This window comes from Arachis hypogaea, chromosome 3 (assembly GCF_003086295.3).
Source record: "Arachis hypogaea cultivar Tifrunner chromosome 3, arahy.Tifrunner.gnm2.J5K5, whole genome shotgun sequence".
NCBI lineage: Eukaryota > Viridiplantae > Streptophyta > Magnoliopsida > Fabales > Fabaceae > Arachis > Arachis hypogaea.
In genome coordinates, this window is record NC_092038.1 from 117,769,781 (window position 1) to 117,789,219 (window position 19,439).

Here is a 19,439-nt window from a genome sequence, read left to right on the forward strand (position 1 = left end):
AACCCAAGAGGGGTCATTTAGTGCTTCCTTGACGTTTTGAGGCTCTATTTGTGAAAGAAGGGCAACGTTTGAACTTTCATTTTCCTTTCTAGTGGAAGACCTAGTTTGCACTCCATGAGAGACGTCCCCAATGACAAATTCCTCAGGATAGTTCTTCAAGAATCTCCATTCACGAGGTTTGGTGGACTTGGATGCGGATTCAGTCACCAAGGGATTCTGTGAGCTGCTGTTTGCAGAGTTTCCTTCAGATTCATGAGACAAAATGGAATTGTCTCTTGATTTTTCAGCATTTGCAGTTTCTGGTTCAGCTTGTCCAGAATTTTCTTTTTCATGATTCTGAGCAGTTTCATCTTCCATTTGAGCCTGATTTCCTGCATCACCATCTTCCAAAATGCTTTGCACCAAGTTAGTATCACAGAATGTAACATGTATGGACTCTTCAATAATTCTAGCATCTTGATGATAAACCCTATATGCTTTACTAGTTGTGGAATATCCTACAAATAAGCACTCATAAGCTTTTGGATCAAATTTTCCCAAATTTTCTTTGTTATTTAGAACAAAACATTTGCATCCAAAGATGTGCAAGTAATCTAAGTTTGGTGGGTAGCCTTTCCAAAGTTCATAAGGGGTTTTCTTTAAAAATTTCCTTATGATTGTTCTATTTAAAATGTGGCAAGCTGTATTAACCGCTTCAGCCCAAAGGAATTTTGGAACATTACTCTCACACAGCATGGCTCTTGTCATCTCTTGTATGCTTCTATTTCTTCTTTCCACAACACCATTTTGTTGTGGCGTTCTTGGACAAGAGAAATTGTGAGATATTCCAAATTCCTCACAGAAGGATTCAAACAAATTATTTTCAAATTCAGTTCCATGATCGCTTCTTATAGAAGAGATTTTCAAATCCTTTTCATTTTGAATTTTCTTGCAAAAAGGTTCAAAGGCCGAAAAGGCTTCATTTTTGTGTGCAAGAAATAAAACCCAACCAAACCTAGTATAGTCATCCACAATTACTAAACCATAATGTTTACCACCTAGGCTTTGAGTTCTTGTTGGACCAAATAAATCAATGTGTAGCAACTCAAGTGGTCTTTTAGTAGAGATGTCTTCCTTAGGTTTAAAAGAACTTTTTGTTTGTTTTCCCATTTGGCAAGCATCACAAGTGATGTCTTTGTCAAACTTAATCAAAGGAAGACCTCTTACTAACTCTTTCTTTACAAGTTTGTTTATTTGAAACATACTTGCATGGCCCAATCTCTTGTGCCACAACCACTTTTCAGATTCTTTAGAGTGAAGACAAGCTACATTTTGATCCTTTAGTTCATCAAGAGTAAGTCCATACATATTATTGAAACGCTTGGCAACAAACATATCTTCATTTGTTTTTTCATAAACAACACAGCATTCAAGTCTTTTGAAAACAACTAAATATCCTAAATCACACAGTTGGCTAATACTCAAAAGATTGTGCTTTAAACCACAAACTAGAAGCACATCATCAATGAAAGTAGATTGCTCATTACCTACTTTTCCAACAGCAATGATTTTTCCTTTACCATCATCTCCAAAGGTCACAAAACCTCCATCATACTTATTTAGTTTGATGAAGTAGGTTGACCTTCCAGTCATGTGCCTTGAACATCCACTATCCATGTACCACATGTCCTTTTTGTTCTTAGATGCTAGGCAAATCTGCATGATGAGTTTCAAGTAGCCTTAGTATCCAAATTAATTTGGATCCTTTGAAGTTAATCCATCTTGGTTGCCCAAGTGCATTGAAATCACAAACAACATTGTAGACTTTGTTTCCTACAACTCTCTTCTCAATGAAGCATTGTACATATGAGTGACCAAATTTCTTGCAATTAACACAATGGTTTTCTTGTGTGCGTTGCTGAAACTGATGTGAGTTATATTGCTTGAAATGATTAAAGCTTTGAAATTTTCTAGTTTTTGGAGGAGATGCATTTCTTTTAACAAACTGATTTTTATTAAAGTTATTCCTCTTTGCAAAAGTATTTTCACCAGAATTTTTTTGAACATTATTGCCTTTCGAATATGAGGTTTTGTTGTAAAATGGTGGTTTCTTGAAAACAACTTCATTTTTCGAAACATAGCCCAAACCTGGTCGGTTTGAACTCGGACCAGTTCTTGGTGAAATTTTAGTTTTATTTGTGTATTCTTTATCAGATTTTTCTTCACAAGTGGAAACATATCCGATACCTGATTTATTTGGTATGGATTTAGTATTTGATGAAGACGCCACAAATTTTATAGAGGAAGTGTTGGAAACAGCATCTTCCTTGGCTATGTAGCCTAAACCAGATTTTTCAAACAATGGTCTTTGACTTGCAAGTAATTTGTCCAAGTTACTAGAACCTTGTGCAAATTTTGCCAAGTCACCATTCAGCCTTTTAATTTTGTCATTTAATCTTTCATTTTCAGCAATTAACTCATGTGAGGGATCCACAATGTGCTTTCCTTTTAATTTTTCAAGTTCAGATTTTAGAAATCTGTTTTCTTCAATGATGTCTAAAGCACATTCAGTTTCCTTCACTTTTTCTTTTAAAAACTCATTTTCAGCTCTTAACACATCTCTTTCAGATCTGCATTCATTGTATTTATCAAGCAGTTTTGAGGTGTTTGAGGTAAGATCATCAATAATAGCATGCAAGTCCTCAATGGTCAAATCATAATAGTTTACCTCATCGAGATTGTTGTTTCCAGCCATGAAACAGTCCTTGTCATCTCCTTCAGATTCTTCTTCTTCATTTGAGTCATTCTCAAGATCCTCCCAAGCTGCCATGAGTACTCTCTTCTTTTCCTTCTTTCCTTTGTCCTCCTTTTTGAGCTTTGGACAGTTTGACTTGAAATGTCCAGCCTCCTTGCAATGATGACATGTCACCTTGCTCAAGTCTATCTTGTGCTCCTTTGAACTTGAGCCCTTGTATTTGCCTTTGCTCTTCAACATCCTTCTAAATCTCCTAGCAAAAAACAAAAGCTCGTCATCTGAAATACCATCACTTAACTCACTCTCTTTCGGTTCTATTTGTGACTTAAGGGTTATTCCCTTTTTCTTTGAGTCTGTGTTTGTGTGTGTGGCTTCATAGGCAAGGAGTTTTCCTCTCAGCTCATCATAGGTTATTGGACTTATGTTGTTACTTTCGGTTAGGACAGTGGCAGTGTTTTCCCACTCTTTTGTGAGGCTTCTAAGGAGTTTTCTCACCAAGGTTTGTTCTGCATAGTTTGTACCCATAGCATCAAGGTTGTTGATTATGATTGAGAATCTCTCAAATGCTTCATCAATGCTTTCTCCATCCTTCATGCTAAACATCTCGTACTCTTTTCGCAGCATATCAATCCTCGTTTCTTTGACTTGTTTGGTGCCTTCATGAGTAACCTGGAGTTTTTCCCAGATTTCTTTGGCTGTCTTGCATCTAAACACCTTCCGGTACTCTTCAAAGCTGATAGCACAGTGAAGAAGGTTGATTGCTTTCGCGTTCAGCTCTATCTTCTTCTTATCATCTTCATTCCATTCAGCTTCTTCTTTTGGAGTCACCACTCCATCAGCACTTGTTTTTGTTGGGATCTTTGGACCGCTCACAACGATCTTCCATAGGTTGTAGTCAATGGATTGGATGAGGATCCTTATCCTTTCTTTCCAGTAGGAATAGTTCTTCCCGTTGAAGAAAGGTGGTCGGTTGTTTGACTGACCTTCAGTGAGGGTGTAGGCAACTGTGGTTGTGCCCAAGTTGTTCGCCATTGGATCTTTGCTCCAAGCGGTTAAGCTTGATTCTTGAGACCTTAGCTCTTGATACCAATTGAAGGTTGTAGTAGGCTTAGAGAAGGGGGGTTGAATCTATGCCTTCTTTTTAAGTTGCTGTTTTGACCTTTTTAGTAGAAGTTACAAATCTGATTCTGTTTGAACTCAGCAGCGGAAATTTATGAGACAATTTATTTTTGTCTCATGAATAACGGAAAACAGAACATGACAGAGAAGAAAAGGCTTACACCAGCATATATCCTGGTTCGGTTGCTTTGTGCTATGCAACCTACATCCAGTCTCCTCCACAAATATGGAAGAATTTCACTATAGTTAACAGTATTACATACACCAATTTCACACTCAAGTTCTAACCTAACTTGACATTGGCTATGCTAACACTTAACTATTTACTCTTAGTGCTAACCCAACTAAGAAAGGGATACCAAATAGGAATAAGATACAAGACACTTAACCAACCTAAAGAAATCTGAAAATAACTCTAGGCTTTTCTCTCAAGTGTATCTCTCAGCCTTTTCACTCATGGCTTTTTCTTAAGCTTTCTCACTTTGCCTTTTCTCTCAAGAAATTACAGAAAGATAAGCTTAGAAAAGTACATTACAATCAGAAAAACATGAAGGAGATTGACTTCAACAACAGCCTCTGTGCTATGCGAAAAACCAGATTACCAAGCCTCTGATTCAGTTCTTCATACTGGCGGAATGCACCTTTGAGTAGGTTACACTGTCCAGTTAGTTGAACTTCTTCAAAGAGCTTTTTCAGAAAAAAACTTTCAAACTCTGATTTTCTCTCCTTGCCTCTGAATGAACAGCAAGCTCCTTTTTATCTTCATGCATGTTCCTTGGTTCTTCATCCAAGGTCAACACCTTGAGCCTTGAGCTTCACCAACTCACAGATTCACTTTTTCATCTTTAACATCAAAGAGTAACCTTTGCTTCTGACTTTTCCAACTTGACCGAAAGCCATGAAGAAGTAACCGAACTTGTTTTCCAATGGTCAACCAAATCTGAACCCTTGAACACCAACTTGGTCCCCAAGTTTTGATTAAGACCGTAGATACACAGCAGAATAGGGCAGAGAACAACTTTCCCTTCAAAGCCATTTTCGGATAGAGCAGAGAGTAGGGAAGAAAGGATGAAGATCTGATGCATGCAAGATGATATGGTTTACCTTTCTTAAGCTTGATTTAGCTTGGGATTTCTGTTTTAGCTTCTGTGCTTCAAGCTTCAACTCTCTCTCTCTCTTGCTTCTTTGGTTAATGGCTTATGGAAGAAGCTTTTCTTCTCTTTCTCTTTCTTGCTTTTTCTGAAATCTTGATGTGACTTGATTAGAATGAAGAAGAACGTTGCTTTTAGTTAAGCAAGAGAGAGGGAATTTCAATTCTGAAACCAGTTCGGGCTTGGATCGGGTATTAGTATGCATGGCCCGATTTAATTTCTTTGGTTTCTTCCTTTGCTTTTGCTTGGGCTCTTTATTTTGCTTTCAGCCCAATATTATTTGCTGAATGCCTTTTATTCCATTTGGGTTATTAACATTTGGCCTGCAACAATAAACAATTAGTTAATAAGTAGATATAATTAATCAACACTAATTATTTATTTTGCTCAAAAATAATGTTTGTCATCATTAATTAATTTAGTTAATTTCTTAACTCAACAGTAGGTTCCAGAGGCTCTTCCCTACGAAGAGCATAGTCAAGGTCTGCACACCCTAAGTGAAAGATAACCTTATCTTTTCACTCTTTATAGTTGTCACTACTTAACAAATGAACTTCAGATACAGTTTCAAATATCATTACTGCTGTAAATAATAAATCATGCTAACATTACTCAACTTTAAATAAGCACATCAAAATCTATAACATATGATAATACATACCAATGCAAGTCATATTCAAATAAATATGAATCATAGCGTCTTCAAAATCTATCTGTGAACAAAGACTTTAACACATATCACTATATTAACTAAAGTGTCAAAAACTAGAAAATAAAATACTACTTTTTAATGTCTGTGTACTAATTAAAAAGTAAAATACTTTCTATTTTAGTCTAATTATATGTGAATAATATAATAAATTCTTGTGGCTAAGTTTATTATATAATTCACAATAATTACAAATATATCATATTAATATTTATATGATTTCTTTAAATATAATTATTATCAAGGATGTTGTGGCTACTCCTCAATAAATCATATATTAATCACGATATGATATGCATCGAAAGAATTAATATTACATGCAAAATATAACCATCATCATCAAATAAATAAATCCAGTGATATATGAAATAATAGAATTGAAAATGGTCCAGTGGACAAAATTTTTTACAACACTTGGAGGATCTAAGTTCAAATCTCACTCAAAACAAAATTCATCTTCCCTATTCCTTTTTTTTATTTAATTCAAGAATGACAGAACTTATGGAATGGAAAATTATGCTATTATGAAGAATAATTTTTCTTTTTTTATTTAATTCAAGAATGAGAATTCAAGAATGAGAAAACTTATGGAATGGAAAATTATGCCATTATGAAGAACAACTACAGCACAAATTTGGAAATTTTCTTCAGAGAGTATTATCTATTATTTCCTCTTCTCATGGTATGTCAATTTTAATTTCAATGATTTTTTTTATTCTATAAATATATAAAAATTATCATTCCAAAATTCATACTATGTATTTTTTTCTTTTGAAAATAGTAATCACACAGTAATTAAATTTTGAAATGGTAAGGTAGAGACAATTTGACTTTGATACCACATGTATAAGATATGAAGTTAGTGGACCTACCACTAAATGATCATAAATTCACCTAGTTCAAAATCTATTCTTGTAGTCATATTGATAAAATTATGGTGAGCATAAAATGGCTAGAGGAGTTTCCTAACACGAGGTTGAATTGAGGACTGAGGGATTTATCTAACTATTGTTCCATAATTTTGGAAGTTACAAGGATGGGTGGAGGTCCAATACCTTTCAAATGTCTTGATTCCTGATTTACTTATGAAGGATTCTTATAGATATGGAAGGGTATAGGTGTTGTCCAATTTACAAACAAGCTTAAGGCACTAACAGTACCATTAAGTAGGTGACATAGGGGGAAGTTTGGTAACATTGACAAGAGGAGAAAGCAATTTGAAAAAGAAATAAAGAAGTTAGATGAAAAGGTAAGTAACAGGAGTATGATGAGATAGTGGAGGCAAAGAGGAAAGCACTAGTCAGTGGTTGTGAGAGATTGTATGTTAGAAAAGAGATTCATTGAAAAGAGATGTCACAGTCTTGACATACAAAGAACATAGATAAGAACACAAAGTAGTTCCATGGCATTGCTTCAACAAGAAGAAATAACCAGATTGATGCATTGGTGATTAATGAAAGACTACTGAGGAATCATGCAAGAATCAAAATTTCAATAAACGATTTTTATAAGAAGTTGTATCATTAGGAAGCTTCTCCGAAATTAGGTTCAACAAAGGTTTGGTTAATCGGATTAATGAAGATGATTCTATAGCTTTGGAGGTGATGTCATCAGTTGAAGAAGTAAAAGAGGCAATATGGGATTGTGGGTTGTCTAAAGCACCAGGAAATAATGGTTACAATATGAATTTTAACAAGAAGTGTTGGGAAGAGATTGGAGGAGTTCACAAAATTTGTAATGAGCTTATTTCAAACATCCAAGGAGAAAAGCACTAGTCAGTGATTGTGAGAGATGGTATGTTAGAAAAGAGATTCATTGAAAATAAATGTCATGGTCTCGACATGCAAAAGACATGGATAAGAACACAAAGTACCTCCATGGAATTGCTTTAGCAAGTAGAAATAAACTGATTGATGCATTTGTGATTAATAGAAGACTAGTGAAGAATCATGCAAGAATTAATATTTCAATAAACGATTTTTATAAGAAGTTGTAGATGACACTATTTTATTCGCCTCCCCCCTCCCCTCTGAGGAAGAGACTATTCAGAACTACAAAAGACTTCTTCGGTATTTTGTGCTGATGTCTAGTTTGAGTATCAAATTTGATAATTCGAGCCTGATTCCGGTAAATTGTGATATAGAATGGGTGCATCGGATGTGTGCTATACTAGGGTGTAAAGAGGCAGTGTTAAGTAGAAGAGAAGTTAAGTTTATGGAAAGTAAAAACATTGGATAGGGATGGAAAGTTGGTTCTTATCAAGTCTATTCTCAATAGCTTGCCAACTTATTATTTGAGTCTGTACAAAATGGCAAAAGCAGTTGCAGAAAAGTTGATTGCTTTGCAGCAAAAATTTTTCTAGGGCAAGGAGAATGGAAAACCTGGGATTGCTCAGATTATATGGGGCATAGTCCAAACTCCTAAAAAGCTTGGAGGTTTGGGGGTGGAAAATTCTATGGTTCAAAATTCTACACTATTGTTTAAGTAGTGGTGGAGGTTTTCTAAGAAAGAGTGTATGCTATGGAAAAAGAGTATTTGCACATATAATAATCTGAACACTAATAATATAGATTAAGGAGCAGCGGGTGAGAGAGAAAATGATCAGTGGGTTATCAAGGAAACTTGAAGATGGCGGGCGGATTAGGTTCTGGGAGGATGCGTGGTTACATGGTGGTAGTTTAAAAGTCACATTTTTTCAAGATTTTTCTCGATTTCAAACAAAAAATGATCTGTCATAAGAGAATGTGGATTTTGGGATGACATAGAGTGAGTTCAAAACTTCTGTTGGGAAGAGAACTATACCAGTGGGAGTTGGAACTATTAAATCAACTACATATTGTCTTGAAGTCGGCGAAGCTGATAAGAGAAAGAGAGGACAATATGGTGTGAAAATTTGATAAAAATTGTATTTTTACTATTAACTCTTTTGTGCAGGTGTTACAGGAAAAAGCAATACCAGAAGACATATCAAGCTTTAGTTTCACTAAAAATATATGGAGAGAATTGGTTCTACCACTAGTTAAATTATTTACTTAGTTTGTCTTAATCAGTAGAGTTAATACTAAGGATAGATTGAGTAGATTGGGTATAACTGAGTAAAAAGATACTATATGTGTATTGTGTAATAAATATGTTGAAAGTATGTACCACCTATTTGTTATTTGTGAGTTTTTTGGAAGATATGGTGTGCTTTGATAACTGATGCTAGACATCTTTGGAAAATATCAAGAATAATAAAAGAGCACTTTGAAAGTTGGTTTGGTATGCCATTAAAAAAAGATCACCGAAAAAAATGGGTGATTGATTTTTTTTTTTTTGCTATTTAGTGTGTTTGGCGGCACCATTTTGCACTCAAAGTTATCCATACCAAGAACAAGGTTTTTTCTCAAAGTCTTTGACACAACAGCATTTAGGAGTTTTCACTTTAGAACATATGGTTCAGTCCTGCTCCTTAATTACAATCATAATGTGGCGGGGATGAGAGTGTGAGAGGGAAACACAGGGAGGGGGTAGGTCTAAGGAACTTGGCAAGGATTCCAGGATTTGGAACAGAGAAGAGTATCGACGGTTGAAATATGAGTCTTTCTCCATTTTTTATGGATAATCTCCCAGAAGACATATCAAAGAGAGAGTTATTCCAGTTGTTCAATTGGAATGGGCGCATCAATGATATATATCTATCCCCAAAAATAGAAAAATGGTGACATTTACATGCTTGCCTTCATACGGTACACGACGAAAGGAGGGGCACTCAAAGCTATAGCGGACATGAACCAGATGAGACTAAGAGGTAAGGTTGTCTTTGTAGGAAAGGCTAAGTACAGAAGAATGGCAGGAGCCACGAACAGAGATAAGGGACAACAAAGAGATGATAAGGAAAACCCATCAACTCAGTAGCCACATCGAGAAGCGACGATGGCTTATTGTCAATTGGACGAGTATTACGGACGAAGAAAATCGTAAAAAACCTACAGGGGAATGGCGAGACAAGGAAGATGGAAGTTGCAGTGGCGAAAGAAAATCTAGAATGGTTGTAGAGAAGCCTTGTAGGGGTTACGACGAAGCCTATTGATTGCATCTCTTTGTAGAAAATAACAGCAAAGATTTTACCTTCAATCGTCCAAGTGCATGAATTGGGAGTGTACAAAGCTCTCTTGACCTTTGATAGTGTTCAGCATGCTGAAGAAATGTACACCTTTAAGTTGAATTGTTTGTTACAAGTTTTCACAAGGTAGTGAGGTGAAAAGAGTCAGAACGTAGTGAAACTAGAAGGGTGTGGCTTGAATGTTTCGGAATTTCATTGCATGCATGGTCGATTGACACTTTCAATATGATAGGAGGCCAATGAGAAACAATAGTTAGGCGTGCGAAGGAGACAGAATTGTGCAGCTCGTTCATTGTAAGTCGTGTGCAAATTGATACGTGTGAAATGGAAGCGATTCAGGAGAGGATTCATATCTTTGTTGGTTCTGGGGGCTATGACATTTTGGTGAAGGTGGTTGGACATGGAGTGTGCACCATGCAGTGTAGGAGAAATTTATTTGATAGTGGAATCACCAATGGTGGGATATTGAAGCTTGATATAATAAGTACGAGTACAGAATGAGATGAATGGCAGAGAAGGCAACCAGATCCATCAAAGGAGGACGAGCATGATGAAGGATTGTTAATGGTGGTGAAACTGGGAGAGGAATATGACAAGGGTAGATTAGTAATTTCTGAGGATATTCTGAATGAATGGATTAAAGGCAATGCAAATCACAATCACGAAAAAGTAGTAACGAATCAAGTTGTTAATGACATCAATCAAGAAAATGCTAATTTTTGGGGTGAGAACAATATTAGTTATAATGCAGATTCGGATAGAATAGTTACATGCGATTATAGCTCCTTGTGTAATGGGCTGAAAAGGGACTCAACTAAGAAAAACCAAAAACCAAAAAATGAAGGATGCACTAAGGATTGGGCCAGGCACAAAAATAACGGGTTGGAAGGGAACTCTAGCAGATTGGGGCCAACCCTATCAGCTGGTGAGCTTGACCCGGGTCGGATGGAGAACATGCAGTAACATCCCAGGTCCCTCCCTACAGCGCAGCAACATCCCTTATTCGCTAGCGTACATTTTCTCGACGGAGAATGTGACACCTACTTCTGAGATGGCAACGACGAAAGCTGACAGTCAGTAGATCGGGGGGCTGGCTGGTCTGCGGTGAGGATGGCCTTACCCGATCTGGTGGAGCTGCTGGCGACGTTGATGATGGTGGCTTGGGTTTCGCCGGTGGGAAACCAATACCATCAGCCAGGGTCGTGGTTGATGAGGTGCGTGTCGTAGCGGAACTGATGGTGGTGGGAGCTAGGCAGCGTGGAGACGAGCTCGTTGCTGTGGAGGAGGGCGAGTAGAACGTGTTTGTTTGTAGTTCTTGGGAGTTTGATGCAATTACAGGGTTTGGGGAGGCAGACGGTAACCATCTTTACCTGGGGGTTATTTGGGTGAATTTTGTTGATCAAAGTAGAGGGAGGCTATTGGACATGATGGGGAAGGTATTGGAGGGGCTAAGTCTGGGCAGGTCAATATTGAAAAAGAGGAGGGGGATAGTGACATTCAGTGTTTGGAGGAGCAGATGTTGGAAAACAAAAAGACTTGGGAGCTATCTATGGAATCAGGTGCTATATTGTACAATGAGGAAGATGACTTAATGGCAATTCTTCAGAGTCAGAATGAAGAAATTGCATTGAAGAGGAAGGTGGCAAAACAGAAGGAAAAGATGAGGAGATGCAGGCCCAAAAATAAAAACAGGTGTGTCAAAGTAGTTTTAAATGATTTTTAGTTCTTGGAATGTTAAGGGGCTACGGGGTAATAGAAAGTTGAGAATGGTTAAGAACTTAAAAAATAAACATAGCTTGAATATGGTAGGTTTGATTGAGATAAAAAAGCAGGTAGTGAATCCTTTTCTGACGTTGCAAGGATTTGCGGGAATGATAGGGTGGGGTGGGGTGGGACTATGTGGGTTCTGTTGGTGCATTCGGTCGACTGTTGATAATATGCAATGAAATACTTTTTAAAATGAATAATTGCTATAAGGGGGAGAGATGGTTGTGTATTAAAGGAGTCTTGTTGAAGAATAGTTTTAACTGTGCTTTTTTCCTGGTCTTTGGTGCGCATAGTAGAAAAGAGAATAGTCATGTGTGGGAGGAGTTGAACTACATAGCTGGGTTATGTCAGGTCCCTTGTTGTTTCATGGGAGACTTTAATGAGATAGCGCATGTGGAGAAATGAAAAGGTGTGGAGTGTGTGGATCTCTGTATTTGGCCACCTATTGGCTTTTTCGGAGTCGATGAAGGACCATTTTCCATTGTTCTGAAAATTGAACCGGACCAACCGATTCGACCGGATCAACCGAGAACCGGTCCTCTAGCCGGTCCAGTTGATATGCAAAACCGCTTGGCAAAAACTGGCTTAAAAACCGGTCAAATCGGCGGTAAACCGGTGAACCGGACAAACCGATCAGTTTTTTAACGATTTTTAGAATTAAAAAAAAAAGAAAATGGATAATATAAATAGTTAAATACTACTTGCAGCCCTAATCCCCCAAAAATCCCTAACCTCTACGGCGCTATTCCTCTCTCTCTCTCAGCCAGCAGCCCTTCTCTCTCTCAGCCAGCGGCAACAGCAATCATTGCCTCCGCCGTCACCGAACTCTTCTCGTCAGCCAGATGGTGCTTCGTCGCTGGCAGTGACAGATAGAGGGTGCTTCGAGCTCTTGGCCGTCCATCATCGTCTCCTCCACATCGTCGCCTTTGGCCGTCCATCCTCGTCTTCTCTACATCGTCTTCATCGTGTGGACTTGCAGATCGAAGCGCGGTCAGCTGGATTCCTCCATTGTTGGTCAGTTTGCTCGATCCTGTCTGTCTCATCGTTCCTCCCTTGTCGGTAGTCTTGCCGCCTGTTTCGTTTCTCCATCACGCCAGTTTGGTTCTTCTATCGTCGATAGCTCTGCTTTAGTTTTTTCTTTTGTTAATTTCTGTGATTTTGACTTTCTATTTTTTAAAGATTCAACTCTGTTTGCTTCAATTTATGGTCGTGTATTTTGTTAATTTTACTAAGTTACTGAAATCGGAGATCTGATTCTTGAGTTACTGTTTCTTTTTCTGTCTGTTATGTTCTGAATCTGAATTGGGGTGAGTTGATATTTTTTCTATTTGTTGTGTTCTGAGTTCTGACTTTTGAATTAAAGTTGGTGGTATGATTAATTTTGTCATGGTATTTTATATTGATCTGCATATGAGGACATACATGTGTCACAGCTTCTTTATACAAATTTGTTAGACTCAGCAGAAAGGTTGCAAAAGACATGCCTAGATACAAAATAAAATCTTTACCCTCATGCCCTCATCTTTATTCCTTTCCATTTCAGCATTGTTAATTCTACAATGATTTCTTTCTTTAATTTCTCCTTTTACACTAAATTTAGGAAATTCAACGTTGGTTTGGATTTTTCTTATTTTAATTTTGAAAAGAATAAGAAGAGATTATATTTTAGTTTACTTATCAGATATTGTTAAGGTAACAAAAAAATATCATGCTACATGTTTCATTGTATGTTTAATTTTTAAATTTTATTCAATATTTAATTAAACCGGTTGAACTCCGGTCGAACCTCTGAACCAGTGAACCAGTCATTTCACCGGTTCATTGACCGGTCCGGTTCTCCCAACCTTGCCATTTTTTGAGTTGGACAGAAGAGCCACGTAGAAAAGAAGAACAAAAGCAGTGGTTGAGGTGCTTCTGTGCAATCATTTGGAACATTTGGATGGAAAGAAATAGGAGGATTTTTCATAATAAAAGTAAAGGTATTGAAGAGATAATCAACATGACCATGCTTAGCTTCGATGAGTGGAGAGGTGTGAATCCTTTGTGTTGTTGATGGCTATACCGGAGGTAACATGAGAATTTTTCTTTCGTTTTTGTATTACTTCCTTGAGTTGTCTGTTTTATGGTTGTCTGATGCTGTTTGCTCCACTTTAGTGTGTTGAGCTTCTTTGTTTTAAAAAAAAGTGTGTTTGACTAAAAAAATTAACAAATTTTTTAGAACAAAACTATAGATACTACAAAGTTGTTATTGACTCTTCAAAATGCTATAGAAAATGAAATTGTAATGATTCTTTTCGTTGTTGATGATAATACCCAAAATGACAAAAGAATTGAAGTTATATTTCTGTTTTTTTTTTGTGCTATATTTTATTTAGGGTTAGCAATGGGTAGGGTAAGGTAGGGTTTGGACTCTACCTGAACCCTACTCGCGGGTTGAAAACTTTTTTAAAATTCTACCCTACCCTACTCACGGGTTGAGAATTTCTCAACCCTAATTCTACCCGCACCCTAAAGTTCTAAATCCTACCCTACCTGACCCTACCCGTAGAAAAATAAAAAATTTCAAATAAATATAAAATTCAACCATTCTAAATTTCATACATATGAATAAAATAGAAAATAAAAAATTACGTTCAAATTAAAATTAAAAATAATAAAATCTTAAAGAAATCTAACATAAAATTACAAATAATATGATCATTAATTAGTTTAATGGTTATTTCAAGTTTTTATAAAAAAAAGTTTGTGGATTCAACACTCACTTTCTTCACTATATATATAAATTTTACATATATATTATATAATATATTAGGGGTGCGAATATATAGGATAGGGTAGGATATACCCTAAACTCGTATCTTACCCTACCCGCAAGTAAACTCGTACCCCATTCTACCCTACCCACAGCGAAAGAATAGATAACTCTACTCAAATAAATTGGTTCAGATTAAATACCCACAAGTAGGATATAGATTGTCACCCCTAATCTTATTATATTGAACTTCTTTGTTTAAAATAAAATTATGGCTATCTAAACCTATTAAATTTTCTAACATAAATGGAAAAGTAAACCGGAAAATAGTACTAATGAAGGCAATAAATGCAACCGAATGATGATTGAGCAATGAATAGCATGCAAATAAAGACCTGGGTAGGGCACATGACTCACAATCACGTGCAATGTAAATGTCAGAGACTGAAGTTTTATTGTATTCGTTCTTTTATTGATTCTTTTCAGGATTTTTTTTAAATAAATAAATTAAATATTTTATTTATAAATATAGATCATTATAATTTATTTATTAATTTATATTATTTACTTTATTTTATTTATAGTGTAAACAAAATAATTATATACATATCTTATTTATTATATAAACAAGATAAAATATAATTTTATTTGGTTCTATTTCGTTTATAAACAAAATATATAAAATTTGTAAAAATACAATTTAATTTTATACAATAATATTAATTTTATTTTTTTCATTCAAAAATAATAATTTGACCAATACATTATTTTTTTAAACATCAACCCATTTGAATTAATATTAAAAAAGAATACATAAAAAAATAGAATCAGTTAGATTAAAAAAATATTTAACTCTCGATGAATTTGAAAAACTCAGAATTAAATGTTACAACAATCATTCATCTTCGTCGCCCGATGTGTTCAATTGCTCAACGTTCCCAGTCATTTTCTACGGAACATGCACGTTTTTCGCCCCCACCAATACTTAGACATTTACCTCAACGCATATAATAGTACCAACACACACAACCAAATTTAAATATAATATAATAATAATTATTGTTATCAATATCGAATTATATACTGATTAGTGACTTTAATATCTAATTTTTTAATTTTTTTATATTTTTTATTTTTTAGTATTAATTTAAATGTATTGATTTTTAAAAAAATATTGTGCTGATTTTAAATAGATAATTTTAAATCATGTGATACATAGAGTCGTCTATTAATCAGCGAGTTAAAACTAGGGGTGGCAATGGGTAGGGTCCTAACCCTACCTGCGGGTTGAGATTTTTATATAAACTCAGTCTTATTCTATCCGCGGATTGAGAATATCTCAATCCTAACCATACCCGCTCTTAACCCGCAGGTACCCGATCCTAGTCGCGGGTTACAGAAAAGATACACTATTATTATATAACTTGATGATAATTTAAAATAGAACTAATTTTCATGTAAAAAAATTATATATTAAATTATCAATTAATAAATTTTTTTAGTGGTCAAGGATCTTTTGCATTTAGTGAGAGGTCTTTGGTTTAACATCCACTTAAAACATATTTGTATATAAGTATATAACATACACGTATATAGAGTGCGGGTTGGTCGGGTAGGGTTGAGGCTCAACCCGCACCCTACTTTAGCCGCACGAGAACCCTACCCGTACCCTACCCTACCTGCTGCGGATCAGGTTGGCAACCCTACCCGACCAGGTGGGGTCGGATTAGATACTCGCGGGTAGAGTACATATTGTCATCCCTAGTTAAAACTGTCCATTTTCTCTATTCTTTTGAAACCGTTCATTTTTCCTCTTTTTTGAAATCGCACATCTTTTTTATTATTTAAAACGTTCTATTTTTAAAAGTTCAGTACAAACAAATAAAGTTATTAGTTTAAAATTTAAAATATAGATGAGATATAAATTAATTAAATTCGATTTAAATAGTAACAAAATATATCTTTTTTATTTTTAAATTGGTCCAAATTAAATTATTAATATTTTTTATTATTTTTTAAATTATATTTTTATATTTACAAATATACATATTTTGTTTATAGTGTAAACGAGATAATTATTAATGTATCTCGCTTACAATCAATATAATATAAAATAATAAATACGCTACAAATTACATATTTCAGTAAATAAAATAATTAAATTATTTATTTAAAAAATCTCATTCATTTCATATGTAAAGATAATAAAACAATGTAAATAAATATAAGATAAATTTGACAATGAATAAATATCAAAATAATTTAGCATTCTTATTTAAATCTTTTTTAAATGACATTTGCTAAAGTTTTTAATGAATTTACTTGAAAAAAGTAAAACTTATATTATAAGTAATTTAACAAATATTTTTAATGTACTTGATTATTCTTAATATTTTATCATATAAAATATTTTAATTTATTATAAAAAATATTGATAAAATAAAATTTTAAATGTATTTCACGATTATTGATAAAATATTAAAAATAAATAAAATTTATCCGTTAATAATAAATATATATTTTATATTGTTATATTTAAATTGAATAAATAATTATATTGATTTACTTATATAGTTATAGTAGTTATTAAAAAAATTGTTTCATAAAAATATTTAAATTTTTAAAAAATATATTTTATATATATAAAATAAGATTTATCTATTTTTTGTTTTAAATATATCTTTTAAGAGCATAATAATAAAATTTTTAAATTTTTGATGTAGTTAATTTATTAGAAGTTCACAAATTTATTTTTTAATATTTTTATAAAATATTTTTTATAATATTTTTAAAATTTATCTTTAGAATAGATATTAATAAAATCAAAAAATACTATTTAAATATCTGGGTTAAATTTTTTAGATAATATATAATATTTGATGGGATTTTTTATTTAAATAAATAAAAAATGCATTAATTACCAAAATAAATAATTTTAAAAATATTTACCGTTTTGCGTAAACCCTAAACCCTAAATCCTAAATCCTAAACAATATGACATTTCATATATCTTATTTATAGTGTAAATGAGATATGACACGTCAGCCGCGTCATGTCTATCTCGTTTACACTGTAAACGAGATAAGGCTGACGGTTGCCTATAAGTATAAGTTGTTTACACACATTTGTTGGACTCCACTTTGACTTAGTCAAACTCTTTCTTCCCTCTTTTTATCTTTTCCTTTCATATCTGAGTCCGAGACGATGATGGCAACGACGATGACATCAACAGACTAAACGAGACTTCACATTATGGTGGGGCGGCCGACTTTGAGGTTAGTTGCGTTATGTTCAGTTAATCTAAGTATGTGGACATTGCTAGGGTAGTCTCGTAGTGACAAACACTGAGTAAGATGCTTTATGGTTAGGACTGTATGATGAATTTAAAACAATATTTGGTTGTCTAAGATTGGTATTACTTAATTAGGATTTGGTTACCGACATAAGTAAGTTAGAGACAGATGTAGAGTAGACACATGGTAGTATGTTACTAAGAAGGAGTAGTACTTTGTTCCTTAGTAGAGTAAAAAAATGTATTATTATGTATGTATAGATTAAAAATTTATTTTACATTCCGCAGAGGCCTCGCCTTCTATTACTCCAGCGAGTCAGCCATACCCTTCTTCCACCCGACGCCATCGTCCCGAATCTGGTTGAGGCCGGATTCGGCGACACGGTGCAGCTCAGGGACTTCACATTTGACAATTTCCTGATTTTGGCACTCGTGGAGCGATGACGTCCGAAGACGCACATGTTTCATCTTCCGTGGGGTGAGGTCACTATCACCCTGCAGGACGTGGCGTACCACCTCAGCCTGTGTGCACACGGGAACCCCGTTGGAGGTGCCTTTGTGACTTCGATCGGTGGTACGGCACTGAGACGTGGGAGATGGTGGAGCAGCTGCTTGTTGTCAGGCCACCACTGGCGGCACAGCAGGCGGAGCAGAGGAGGGAGTCGTTCACGCTGAAGCTGGTCTGGTTGCGTGATCGTGTACGACAGATGCCCCCCACCGACGATCCTGAGACCCTCTGACAGTATGCGCGATGCTACATTATGTTATTGATCGGAGGGTATCTGCTGACAGACAAGTCCAACAACCTGGTGCACGTATGGTGGCTACCGCTTCTCCGGGACTTCGAGGAGTGCAGGGCGCTATCATGGGACTCTGTTGTGCTGGCTTGGACTTACCAGTCACTCTGTTTAGCGGCACAACAGGGAGTCACGGATATCATCGATTGCACTCTGCTGCTAATGAGTTGAATTTACTAGAGATTTTTCCAGTGGTGTCCACCAGGTAGAGGAGTCTACCAGTACCCGCTAACTGCCAGGTATCCAAATATTTCTTTTTCGTTTCATGTTAAGCTTTGCTGTTAACTCGCATTGTTTGTAACTTAAGGAGTTGTATATGTCTTTGTTACTTTCAAATTGGTTGGCTTGCAGCAACAAAGTAGGGACCAGCACCAGACCAGGGTCTTGCAGTATAGGGTATCCATCGATCGGTTACGGTTCGATGAGGTAACTCATGAAATTAAATATTGCGTGGTATTTTTTTCTTGCTGTGGTTTAAAACTTGTTATTTTTTATTCCGTTTGCATGGAGGGTGTACGACGATTCTGCACTGCAGGACTTATGTCCACTTTGGTTCTGTGAACAGGCGGAGTGGGGTATTTGGTTGTCGGCCGTTTCTATAGTCTGCTTTAACATTATTCGATTTTATCATGTAGATCGGGTGAAACGGCAGTTCAATGGGGAGCAACCAGTGTCGAAAACTTCAGTGAATCTTGACATGTATGAAGTTGGTTAAATTATTCAAAGTTATATCTTGGTTATTGTTTATTGTTCATATTGTAAACGAAATATTAATGAGAAATACAAAATAGTAAATATTTTTAAAATTATTTATTTTGATAATTAATATATTTTTTTATTTATTTAAAAAAATTCATATTTGATGAAACACTCAATTATTAGGGGATTTGTTGTTTAACAAAGTTGGAATAGCAATGTGTAATGGGTAGCACCTGATAACCATGCTGTTTGAGGTAATGAATTGAATGAGGGTCAAACTTTGAACGAGCCAATGAGAGTGCGCCAAGTGGCGA